Source organism: Sardina pilchardus, chromosome 4 (assembly GCF_963854185.1).
Source record: "Sardina pilchardus chromosome 4, fSarPil1.1, whole genome shotgun sequence".
NCBI lineage: Eukaryota > Metazoa > Chordata > Actinopteri > Clupeiformes > Clupeidae > Sardina > Sardina pilchardus.
This window is the reverse complement of record NC_084997.1, coordinates 5210560-5223173: the sequence shown is the minus strand read 5'-3', so window position 1 is coordinate 5223173 and position 12614 is coordinate 5210560.

The following is a 12614-nucleotide window of genomic DNA, read 5'->3' as shown; positions in this document are numbered from 1 at the left end:
CGCGAGACTCTGAGGCATGGTCTAACAGGGGATTTTATGAAATGAATGAACGTCTCCCCGCTGATTACACGGGCCCTGAGAACGCAACTAATCAAGCTAGCCATGTTCCACCCTGTTGAAGCTGTCTGTAATTCAGCACAATGAGCCCTGATTGTTATACCTGAGTGGTTCTTTTTGCCAGTTCATTTGCTACGAGCAGGCACCTGCTGAATTTCATTCTAAACCAGACGCCACAGGTTCTATGGAGAGCTGTGCTGTGAGAGCAACAACTGTGAGCTTCAGGCAATAATGAATGGCTTTTTTCTTGTCATGATAAGCCCTTGTATGGTATTGAGGGAGACATGCACCCGAGCACTCCTCGCTCCGTCAGGCATTTCAGATTCATCAGCAGCACAGCGGGAGGCCAGGCATTGCGCAGCCATAATTACAAAAGATTCATTCAATGCTGTCATAGCTCTTGGATTGGAGTATATAATAACAACTCAAAACAAACAAACAAACAAACAAATGGGAAATAGTAAACATGATATAATCAAGGTTGCCATGTCAGTGGCACAGTGCATTAATACATTTGATTCAATTAAAGTGAATTAAAATCTCACACCATGGGCGGTGATAGTGTAGTGGTTAAGGAGCTGGGCTAAGGTGTAGTAGCCTAAACGCTGTTACTTCAATTCCCGGCTTCTGTTGCGACCTAGAAATATTCTTTACTATTATTATTTTGTAATTTCATAATTTCTTAGAAGAAGGATGTGTTTATAATTCTGTAAGGGAAATAACTACAGTAATTTCCCGCATATAAGCCGCATTGTGTATAAGCCGTGGGACAGTGTTTTATGCAAGTTAAAAGAAACAAAGCCATATTAATGCCATATTAACTGCTGTCCCTATTAACCTCATAGCTGAAGACATTTTGCAAAATCAATGTATAAGCCGCGGCTAATAGTCGGGAAATTACAGTATTATTTCATTATAATTTCATTTAATTAGTATTCTGGATATTATTCTCATTTGTTGCTGAAAGGTAAAAGTTCAGTTACGATGATGTCATCAGCCAGCGCTGTAGCCTCGTAGAGAATAGAACAGAGCTGAGTGAAGTCAACGTGGTTAGTTGCTGATAGTAAAACCTGTGTTTCGTGTAAAACAATTGCTCCAAATGAACTGAAAATAGAGTTGCAAAAGGAAAAGACGGCGTCTGTTTCAAGAGTGCAACACTTCCACTGTTGTGCCTTTGAGCAAGGCACTTAACCCCAAGTTGCTCTGAGGACAGTGTAGTTGACATAAGTCACTTTGGACAAAAAGTGTCTACTAAATGTAATGTAATGTAATATAAAAATAAAGTAACAGAGTGTTATCCAGAATCTTATACTTGTGTTTTGACCATATTGCAATGCACATTGATGAAAGCAACAGTCGATATTGTTTTTATGGGATATATTGATCTTATATATCTAACATACTGTATATTGGTTGAATTGTATTAAATACAGGAACTGAGTTGTCAGAAACAAGAGACCACAGCTTATAAAACAGAATTAGAGAGACCAAAACATTCTTATATTCAATTAGTTATTGAAAGGAGAGTCTAAATAAGATCCCACTGATCTGCAAAAACACCTTGTTGTTTTCTTTTGCTGAAACATGATGAGAATGCTAGAAGAGAGGGATGTGTCTCTTAGAGTCAATGTGAATGTAACAACACTTCATCTAAACTGAGATGAGCTGCGATATCACACAGCAAAGCATGATCAAATGCCATAAGAGATAAACATGCTAGAAATGTGCATTTCAATTCCCCATCTACCCTTTCCGTCACAATTTCTCACGCAGCAGTATCTTCAAAGGTTTTCTCTGGCCTTGAAACATCTGTATTCCATAGCACAAACAGGTGACTGAATCACCCAACTCATCATGACTCATCTGTCATTGTTCAACAAAAAATACTAATAGTTTTGAAAACAACCTTCCTCCAATCTCAACACTGGGTTAGCGCCTTACTGCCCTATGCCCTCTACTGGTATGGAATAGGTACTACGAGCCCAGAAGGTGGAGGAGAGGATGCTTTGTCTCCTTTTTTCTCCCCCAGACCTCACTGGATCCTGCCAAGAGCAATAAACTCAGTGCAGCGTCACAGCAGAGAGGTATATATATTGTTGCCTCGTCCTGTCAGCTCTCCAACTCAGCCATCATTTCACGAGGGCTTGATGTGTATTGTTTTTTGTTGCTGTTGTTCTTGGACCTTACAGCAGAAAAAGGGAGGTCATTCAAGCCTAAAAGGAATTTTAACGATAAATTGCATAGTATTCTCTCCAATGACTTTTGCATGCTTGCTGTTAACTGCCTTTGTTAATTGGTGATTAACTCTATGGAACAATTGAGCATCTGGTTGTCATAAAGTCATCCCTGTGATATGTGTGTGTGTGTGTGTGTGTGCGCGCGCGCGCGTGTGTGTGTGTGTGTGTGTGTAGGGGGGTCTTTTTTACAGTTAGTTTGTAAGCAGTTCAAAACAAATGATGCATTCAGGATGGATGATTATGTGATATGCTTGCTTGTGGTTTAACCTGTCATACATGAAAAGATATCCCTGTTTGGGGGATTGGATATTATAAATGAACAAAGAATGCATGAATTGCATTGATGTGGTTGCCATCAGTCGTGCATTGCCGTGGATTGTTGAATAAAATCTCATTACACATGCGTTACCTTAAAAAAAAAAAACATTGAACCTCAGTTTCAGTAATGTATGAAAATGGCATGCAACTCTCTCTCTCTCTCTCTCTCTCTCTGTGTCTCCATATCTCTCTCTCTCTCCATCACCCCTCCCCCATTGTTTACGTTTGTGAGTGTTGTGTTTGAAGGTGACTGATGTTGGTGCTGGTCATTTCAGGGCGGGGCACGGCACGGCGCGGTGTGTGGCTCTTTGCAGGTGCAGGTGACACTTTTTGTCTGGTGGAGGCAGACAGAAGGCCGGTGTGGCGCTGCCCACTGCGTGTGGCGGGGGTGCGGAAGCTCACTCCTGCCAACATGCTAGTGACATGTGAGTGGAGTGAGGGGGACTGGTGCCACACATGCCACTGCCAGGAACGCGCGCCAGGCAGCAGACCACAGACGTCAAACTGCCGCTCCAATCTGTCACCTCCCGACGACAAGGGTCCGCATCACAGACACGAGAGGGACTCGGAGCGGGCGATGGTGTTTTCTAGCCACGTAGCAACACAACAAAGTTACTGTTCATTTCATTTCAATGTGAGTTCGTTTGCATAAACGAGGCATGTGCTCAGAGGCCATCTCAGAGAGAGAATTAGTGCAGAAACCATCTGGGTGTTGTCCTGTCAGTTTTGGCTCATTTGGTCGGAAACAGCATCAACTGATTAGGAAGTAATGTCACACAAACTCCTGTTTCAAAATTTGCAGTGCACATTTTCAGTGCAGTGTCTGAATATGATCTACTATAAAAAAAAAAATGTTTAGCTAATGCACCAATGGAGGAAACGCATTAAAGAGTGACACCAATGGTGGCACCATTTCACCACTGTCTCAGAGGCTACCTTGGTGAGCCCAATTTCCTCATTACCACAGCAACAGTGCTGAGCCTTACTGATACTTCTCCTCCATCCAGCCAGCCATTTGTCACAAGACTGAAAACCAGCTTTCGCTTTGTCTTGGATTCCAGCAGTGAAGTTCAGCCCTGGATGCCCTGACTCCCAACGGGCAGCCACAGTGCTGCTGGACAGACTTCTTAGCGGCAGGACCGCCACAACTGGGAAAACACCTGTCTCTCCGACAGAGGACGGTCAGTAGACACCTACTGCGCAGAGAGGCTGCTGGCAGAAGAAGAAGAAGAAGAAGTGAAGAAGAAGAAGAAGAAGAAGAAGAAGAAGAAGAAGAAAGGAGAAAACAAGATGAAACAAAACTGCTGGGGGAAATCTAAGATTTCCAAAATTAAATAAGTTAACTAATAGATGAATAAAATAACTGCTTTTGTTAGTCTCCAAGCACACTGCATCCCTGAGGAAAATGTATCTTTGTCTCTTTGTGTGTGTGTGTGCGTGCGTGTGTGTGTGTGTACTGTATGTGTTGAGTCATTCTGTTTTGTCTCCTACTCTCACTCAACATGTATGAATGCCTCTTCTTAGCAGCAAATGACGGTGACTGCTGGTTCTAGTGTGGAGAAGGAACAGCACTGGGGGTGGGATGGGTAAATTACAAGAAAAAAACAAGTGGCATCACATCACATAACAACCTCCAGCCCTTTTCATAAGAGTAATCCCATCACAGCTTCTCTCTCCCCTTCTTGCATTCTTCCTGTCTCTATCTGTCCCTATGTCCTCCTGCCTTTCTCTCTCTTTATTTTCTCTTCATCTGTCCATTTCTCTCCCCTTTGTCCTTCCCCTGGCCCCACCCTCCCCTCCCCCTAACTTCCAGTGGCAATATGCAGCTGGGGAATATGAATTACCTGCTGGCAGGCGGCGTTCTGCTCGACCAGCGGCTGTCACGGGGGGTGCGATGGATGGAGGGGGACAGAGAGGGATGGGGCTGTCAGCTCCCCCCAGGCCTCCCCTCTTTCTTCTGGAGGGTCTGGCCCTCCTCTCCTCCTCCTCCACCTCCTCCTCTTCCTCCTACACACGTATGAAGAAGAGCTCTCCCTCTCTCTCTCTCTTTCTCTCTGTCATGCCTCCCTGTTAAAACACGAGCAACAGGGGCCACCGTGTAGAAGGCGCCATTGTGCCATCACTCATGCTGCCCATTATGCAAAGATCACAAGCTGATACAGCTTTGCTATGCAAAGTTCCGATTTTATATACAATGGCATGACTTTAAACTGTGACTGAGCAGTTGATTGCAAAAGGTAGATGCAAATATTTGAATAAAGCTAAAAGTATGCTGGTGATTGTTTACATCTGCTAGAGAATGATGATTTAAACCCGTTCCAGTCTGGCACTGTTTCTTTCACGTTAAACAACTAATGAGTGTTAGTGTTAGTGATGCCATTCTACTTAATGAAGACGAGTCCAAACTTGGAACTTGGATGTTAGATCATTATACCAAAACATCTGACTCAGTGGAACAATTTTAGTCATTTCTCCTAAAGTCCTCCTTACGAACAGCTATTTTATATGTGGAAAGGCAATCATTTAGAAAACATAATGACAAAGTGATATGACTGATGTTAATCCACGGATATGAGCCAACATTGAGTTGCTCTTTTAAATGCCAAAGGCACTCACCACCACTCATACACATGTTAATCCATTTCAAGATCTACTCAGCCCACACAAGCTATTGTTAATGGCGCAGGTGAACTTTTGCCCCCTGTGTAGAGTCCTAACACCCCCCTGTCTGTGGTGTGGGTAACCTAATTAATCGGCTCTGGTGCTAAATGTCATCGGAGGGAACAGAGGGCCTTGTACAGCTCCATTCCCCACGTAAATTATCAGGACTGCTGAAGTGGACACGTGCTGCCCTGACCAGATAGCTGCCATATATTAGATTTTCTCCCACTTAATCTGAGCTAACCATCTGTGGAGGGGGGGTTTGCATGTGTGTTCATATCTCTCTGAGCAGAGCTGGGAAATGGGCCGCCGTCATAATCAGGAGGTGCTTCCAATTATTGCTTAATGTAGCACGGCGTTATGGCACAGCGTTTTGTCCGGCAGCCTGGACCTCCTTCTCCCCGCAGACGGAGCCATATCAGCAGCACAGCACACCGGTGCCTGGTCACTCTCATTTGACGGATGACTGGCCCTCACATGATAAAGCGCTTTATGAGAGTTTTACAAAGCTCAAAGGCCAGTCCTCTCCCTATCTGTTAGCGCGCGTCTCCCGCGCCCCTCTTCAGACGGCCGTCTGAGCGCAGACGAGACTGTGATTCAGCAGGAGACACCAGCTGTTTCTCTCTCGACGTGCCAAAAGCCCAAATGTGACGTGCGGTGTGCCACGATTTGAGAGTCGCCGGGTTGCTCGAGGCAACAAAGCACAGATTGCAAAGTGATTCATCATATACGAACGCATCCGTGTTATCAAGAGCAAGAATATGTCCCACGACAACTTTTCTCGAGTCGAGGCTCCCTGTCTTTCCCTGTCTTTGTCACTTCTTTTTGACTCCAGTGTCTTTTGGGGAGGACTGGAGAGAGTGGGGGTGCACTGAATGAAGATGTGCAGCCATGCACGGATCCATTAGGCAAAAACCAATTTCACACAGAGCCAATTTCATAAATATTAAAAGTGAGCCCACCTTTTCTCTGTGCTTGAGTAGCTTTAGAGGGATACACAAAGCCATCAACAACAGACCCGGCTTAAGCCTTCTCTCCAACTGATGCATTCTATTAAGACTCCCAGCTGATTCTCCCGGCCCTTGAGCTTAGCGACGCCTTCCTTAATTGATTGCACCACACATTCGGCATGTATATGTTCTCTGTCTATTATAGCAGACCTTTCATGCAGCTGTGGAAATCTGGTGTGAAGTTTTAGGGAGATAATGAGCATTAGTGACACCTCCAGCAATTATAACTTTGGCAGTGAGAAAGTTTCAATGTGGAGTGTGAAACAATCACTTAGCTCCCCTCAGAAAATGTTTTTTGCAATACGGGATATTTGAGAAGAGAATGAGGCGGCTTTCCTGGCTGCGCCCATCCCACAGCATCCTGCCAGTCTTCCTTAAGGTCGGCCTACATGAACACATCTCTCTCAGCTCTCATCATCTCACACTCAGGGACTTAAAAAACAAGACCACATGCTCAGTTCACACCACAAACTTGGCCAAAAAACATCACATCACTCGTTTGTCCAGCTCTCTCTCCATGCCATACAAGCTCCCCCTCCTTCCATGCTCCCCTTTCTTTCTCTCTCTTTCCCTCTCCCTCTCTTTCTCTCTCTCTCTCTCTCCCTCTTTACCCATATGCATTCTCCATAGGAGTGATGGCAGAAGAGCAGACTCCCCAGGTTGTGATCCATAAGCACAGATCAGTGTTCAGCAGGACTCCTGTGAGGGTCCCCGCATTCTCTCCTCATCTTATTGCACATTTAAATCCACAGAGCAGCTCTCCCCCTGGATGCCCTGCCACCAGATGGAATGCCTCCTCCCCGACTTTGTTTTTAAGTGGCCTTTAAATTTCACTCAGCACAAATGGTGATTTTCTGAGACTCCCAAGCTGCAGACTTGGGCAGCAGCAGAGGTTTATTTCCAAATTCAGTCTAATCTAAAGCATTTGCCAACTCCTATTTTCTGTGCAGAGAGCTTGTTTGCTCATATAATCTATATTGTTCGTATTGTAGTTTCATGGGGTGAAGTTGAATGTTATCTGAAGGGAGTTTATTACTAATGTCCATCAGCTCAATGTTAAATGGCAAACAGAATGTAAAAAGCAGAACAGCATCAGGCTTGCATATACTGTAGGACCACATTGTTATTGGTATTATACGTGACTGGATAAAGCTTGATAATGAGGACACATTTGTGAATGCAAATGCAAATGTGTGCATATGACCAGAATTACCAGGCCTGTGAACAAGTGAAAATACCATGAAAACATCAACAGTAAGAATAATATTTATCAACTGTTCAGTGTCTACAAAATGGCTCTGCACTACACTGAAAGATACCTTAAGAAACTCCAGAATCCAGAGTTGTGCATGAAGAGCTTGGGGTGTGGGTGTGCTTTGGGTGCTTTCATGCTCTTGAATGCTTGCAATCACTGCAGTCCCTAATTACAATCACCTAAACATAACAAGAGATCCTGTGTCCTGTGTCTGCGTCTGTAGGAGTTGTACCTGCCAGAGAAGCACACTTGATGAGAAGAGAGGTATTGTTGAATCCATGGCACCAGTACTGATTCATCCATTCTCTGGTTTGTTCACTGAAGTTACAGCCTATTGCATCCACTTCCTGTAGTGTAGACTGAGAAACTGAAGCACAATAGAGTGATGAAAGGAATCTCTCATGTGTTCTTAGCCTCTGATACTATGGCAACTGGAAGTAGTGGAGTGGGCTACACCCTTGAAACTCAACGTGTTATGTCCTCCTTAGGTACTGCTACTCTGAGATCCTGAGTGTTATGCTACAAAACGATGCATCCAAAGACTGTACTGAGTTTGCTTTGTGACCAGCCTGGACATACAGTACAGTATCCCCGTTGTAACCTTCTGCTACTCCCATCTTTCTTTAGATTGATCTTCAGAACAGGAATATTGCATTGGCCAGTGTCTTTCACACTAGAAGATGGTTCATTTTACACCAGAGGCACTATGCTTTCCCTTTCTATTTGGTTAAATGCAGTTTCTAGCACAATAAGGGAATCAAAGTGCATTATAGTGTAGTACCCACTCACACAATCATATTTCATGTCAAACACAATCATTTTGCCCGCTGACACTCATAGGCTGCAAAGAGAAAAATGAAGCTTATTTTGTTTATGGACAGCATCACAAAGAATACCCCATCAACACTTTGACTGAATGAAAGCTGCAATTCCAGCCGCTATATTCAGTGAAAACCAACAACATGGCATTCTTTCACAGAGAATGTATATTTTGTGGTCGTTAAAGGGATACCAAAGGATTACTATACTACGCAGAGAATACACCTACAGCTGTCCTTTTCACAGCATTATAATCTCTTGTGTTGAGCTTGGCGCTCCATAGCCATGGCCTTCTTCTGGGGGCTGAAGCAGCACTTGAGATTTCAAGCACTGGAGAAAACAACCTTTTTGCATTACCACAATTCCTTACTTGAGTGTTAAGACAGAGACACTTGGCAATAACATTTTTACTGCCACTTGTCTTTCACAGCCAACTTCGCAAACTCAGCTTTCTGCACAACTTGGACAACTGTAAAACTCACACATACACATGAATATTTGAAAAATACACAAATAAATAAAAAGAAATATTTTATTCATGTTTGTTTGAATGCCAAGAGCGAACGCAAACTGAGTGATCACTGGTCAGACAGTAAATTATTCAGTGGAACCTGTTGTTTCTGTTTGGCTGTCTTTCATGGCAAGCTGGGAGGATGTGCCAAGTTATAGGGGAGTATGAGAGACCGCTCCATCTCCATTCAAATGTCACAAGACAGTTTTTTGGCACATTTCTACTGACCTGTCTGGAACACTTACAGATTACTGTCACAAATATGGCGTATTAAACACGTTGAAGAAGTTCTGGTGTAAGTCCTGTTTTGTTTCCCTGGCCCATGTTCCTCCTTCAGTAGGTGTTTTTGGTGATGAACAGAGGTATAGGGCCTAATAATACTCAGAATAGCAATATGGCATCATCATGTCAGCTATCGTTTCAGAGCACTCCAGAGGTCATTAGACTTTCATTTGTTCAACCAGCCAGCCATGAAGACCACTGTGTGTCATTGGTACAATGGTGGAAGACCCCAGTGTAACCAATCACTGTTGATTAACTCAGCCCAATTTAATCTGGCGTTGCAGTCCTGCTGCACCCAGCTCTGACTGATCCGATCTGATCCTCACCTGTAATGCTAGATTAGAGTGTAAAACAAGCACAATTATGTAGCAGCTACAGCTGTGGGCGCTCGTTTAATAGGTGACATTCTCACAGTCTCTGATGATCTCCACTTTGGATTTAATGACTCAAAATAAAGGGTAATGATCAAGAAGGCATGGAACATTACATACTGTGTAACACTCCTGCCTTTGTTCTGGAATCATGCTGAGTAGGTGGGGAACATGAAAGTACTGTGCAAGCATAACCCCCCATAACCCCCCCCCCACCACCACCACCACCGCCTCTCTCTGAAACCCACACTGAAAATAAACGCCTGTAAAAATCTATTTCCTAGCAGGTGTCACTTACACACCTGCCCACACCTCTGGTGGATTTGCTTTATCTGCTGCTGGTGTAATGTGGTGGTGTGGGGACGCGCCCGGCTGCTCAGCCCTCTGACACGCTCTGCTAGAGATACTGTAGCTCCACATCCAGCTGCCCGTCAGTCAATCGGTCAGTCAGGCCTGAGAGGAGCGACAGGCCTGGGTCACATGGTGCTGCCTCGCCCATCAGGGGTCAAGCATCGTCCCTGTGGGTTGGCTGCAGCCATTGATAATTCATCAGGTGCGGCTTGAGGGAGGCCAATGTAAACGGGGAATCTGACTTTCTCATTTCTGGAAGGGTGAGTCAACAGGGGAGGAGGGGGACAGAGGAGTGTTAGCAGAGGAAGCGTCAGTGAGCAGAGTGCCGGTGACGGAGGCTGGCTGTGTGGCAGGGGGCCCCACTGGATCACTGCAGTGGTGCCTTATGGGTCTCCCCTCTGGGCCCTTTGCACTTTAGTGGGTCTCTGAGTTAGCATGCCATATATTTAGCTTCTCATACTTAACTCCTCATACTTACAGTAGCTCCTCATACAGTACTTAGCTTCTCATACTTAACTTCTCATACTTAACTCCTCAACCTTAACTCCTCATAATTAACTTCTCATACTTAGCTCCTCATACTTAGCTGTTTTTCTCTGTCCCAGTCATCAGGAGGATCACCACATGCTGAACCAAATAGAGTTCTCCCCCTGCTCCTCATAGCTGGCTAGTACACTGACATTTACTTTCATTAAGCGCTGAGAGTCTGGTACAAGTGAGTGGGTGTGCGGCTGGTGGCAGGCAGCAGCCATGTGATGGTCCATTTGCACCATATCACTGCCACCACATTTGAGTCCTTTCTGATTTTATTTGCTAATCACCTCAAATCAACACAAGTATAAAAGTCGATGTATGCACATGCGCGCACAAACACACACACACACACACACACACACACACACACACACACACACACACACACACACACACACACACACACACACACACACACACGCAAGATAAGAATTAGCTCAAATATTCTGCTGTGTGGACCTAACATGTGCAGGATCATGTGATTCACAGATGAACAGCCGCTTTCCACTGTAACCACTTTGTGCTGCATTGACTCCAAGCAGCGTTGTAGCAGAGAAGAGAAAAGCTGGGTTAGTTTGTAGGACACAAAAGGTCTTATATAGCTCTCAAGATACTCCCTGGTTCTGAGTTAATGAGGCTATTTGCAAATGTGGGTCAATACTAATCAAACCAACTCCTTTATTAGAAAAACCATCACGTCTGTTCTCCGGGATCTAAATATGCAAGCAACTGATAACTCACAGCCTTTGTAGTCCAAGCCATAATTAATATTCTCTTTTTTTATGAGGTGAACAATTTACATTTCTTTATGCAACTGAGCTCTCTAAAATGGACACTCTGGGAGACAACCAAAGGGACCAGACAATGAACCATAATGACCTGGAAGTTAAATTAGCATTGCGTTCACATAACCACAGAAAGAAAGAAGAAAAGAAAGAAAGAGAGGGAGAGCACAGAGAGACAGAGCGAGAGAGGAAGGAACAGAGAGAAAGTCAAATAAAAGAGTCCATTCATGTATTCCAAGTGAGGTGGAGGAGTTGGCAAGAGTGAAAACAGCAAGAGAAAAAAGGGAGATCACAGACTGAACTCTAAACAAGGCCATGACCAGTGGGCAGTTTCAGTGCTGAATGCTGATGGAGAGAGAACCCTGAAATGGCCACCGAGAGGAATCACTAGCTCATCTTCACTCCGAAGTGAGGACCAGGGAAATAAAGAAAATTACCCCACACTTAACGCAGCACAGCTGCAACATTTATTTGCTTTTCCTCACACAGCCGTATTTTTTAATCCTTGTAGTGAGAAGAAAGTACTATTTGAGTCCAGCAGAGATGTAGGATTTAAAAATATACCGTAGGCCTCAGTGAGATAGTTGAGGAAAGGTTCATGGGATAAGTGGTTTCATCATAACAGAATCAAACAGAATCAATAACAGAACGTCCAGAGACTTGGCATCCATAAATCAGTGTCAGAGTTCTTCTTGAAAAGATAAAACAGATATCCAAAATATGCACACTTGCACATCTTCAGTACCGCAATGCCATCATAGTCCACAAGAATGAAGCCCTGGACAATTGTTCAATATGCCCTCAAGCTGGATCATGAGATTTGTTTAGGTATCTGTGGGAAACGCTATTGGTTAGGGACTTCACATACAGTATAGTTGCATGTATGCAAGTGCTCATGACATACCAAACAATCTAGCCTCGTAACAACTGGATAAATACAACCACCATACCGATAGCACAGAACACTGATATAACATTGAAACATTGTTATTACAAATCTGAGACTGAATTTTTCAAGTGTCCTTGAGAGGCTAATTAACTGGGCTCTCTGACGAAAATATTCCCTTTCCACAAGACCCAGGAGGGAATAGTGAAGCCAGTCAGATCCACAGACCTTTGCAGCGTGATAAAAAAATATAATTAAATTTTACCACAGCACAATGAACATCAACGTGAATATGAATCAGAGAGAATGTGGATTTCCCTCTCTGTGTTAAAATGAGTCCTTTCTAAAGGATGTTGAATGTACACATACCACTAAAAAATGATGGGATTCTCAACAAGCTACATTCTTACAAACAACATCAGTTCAGTTCAGGAATAAATTAGCAGCATAACCCCCACACATCAAACATAAAGATTATTCCTGAGGACATAGAATGATAACTACAGAGGCTCCACACACTCAGATCTCTGTGCTCTT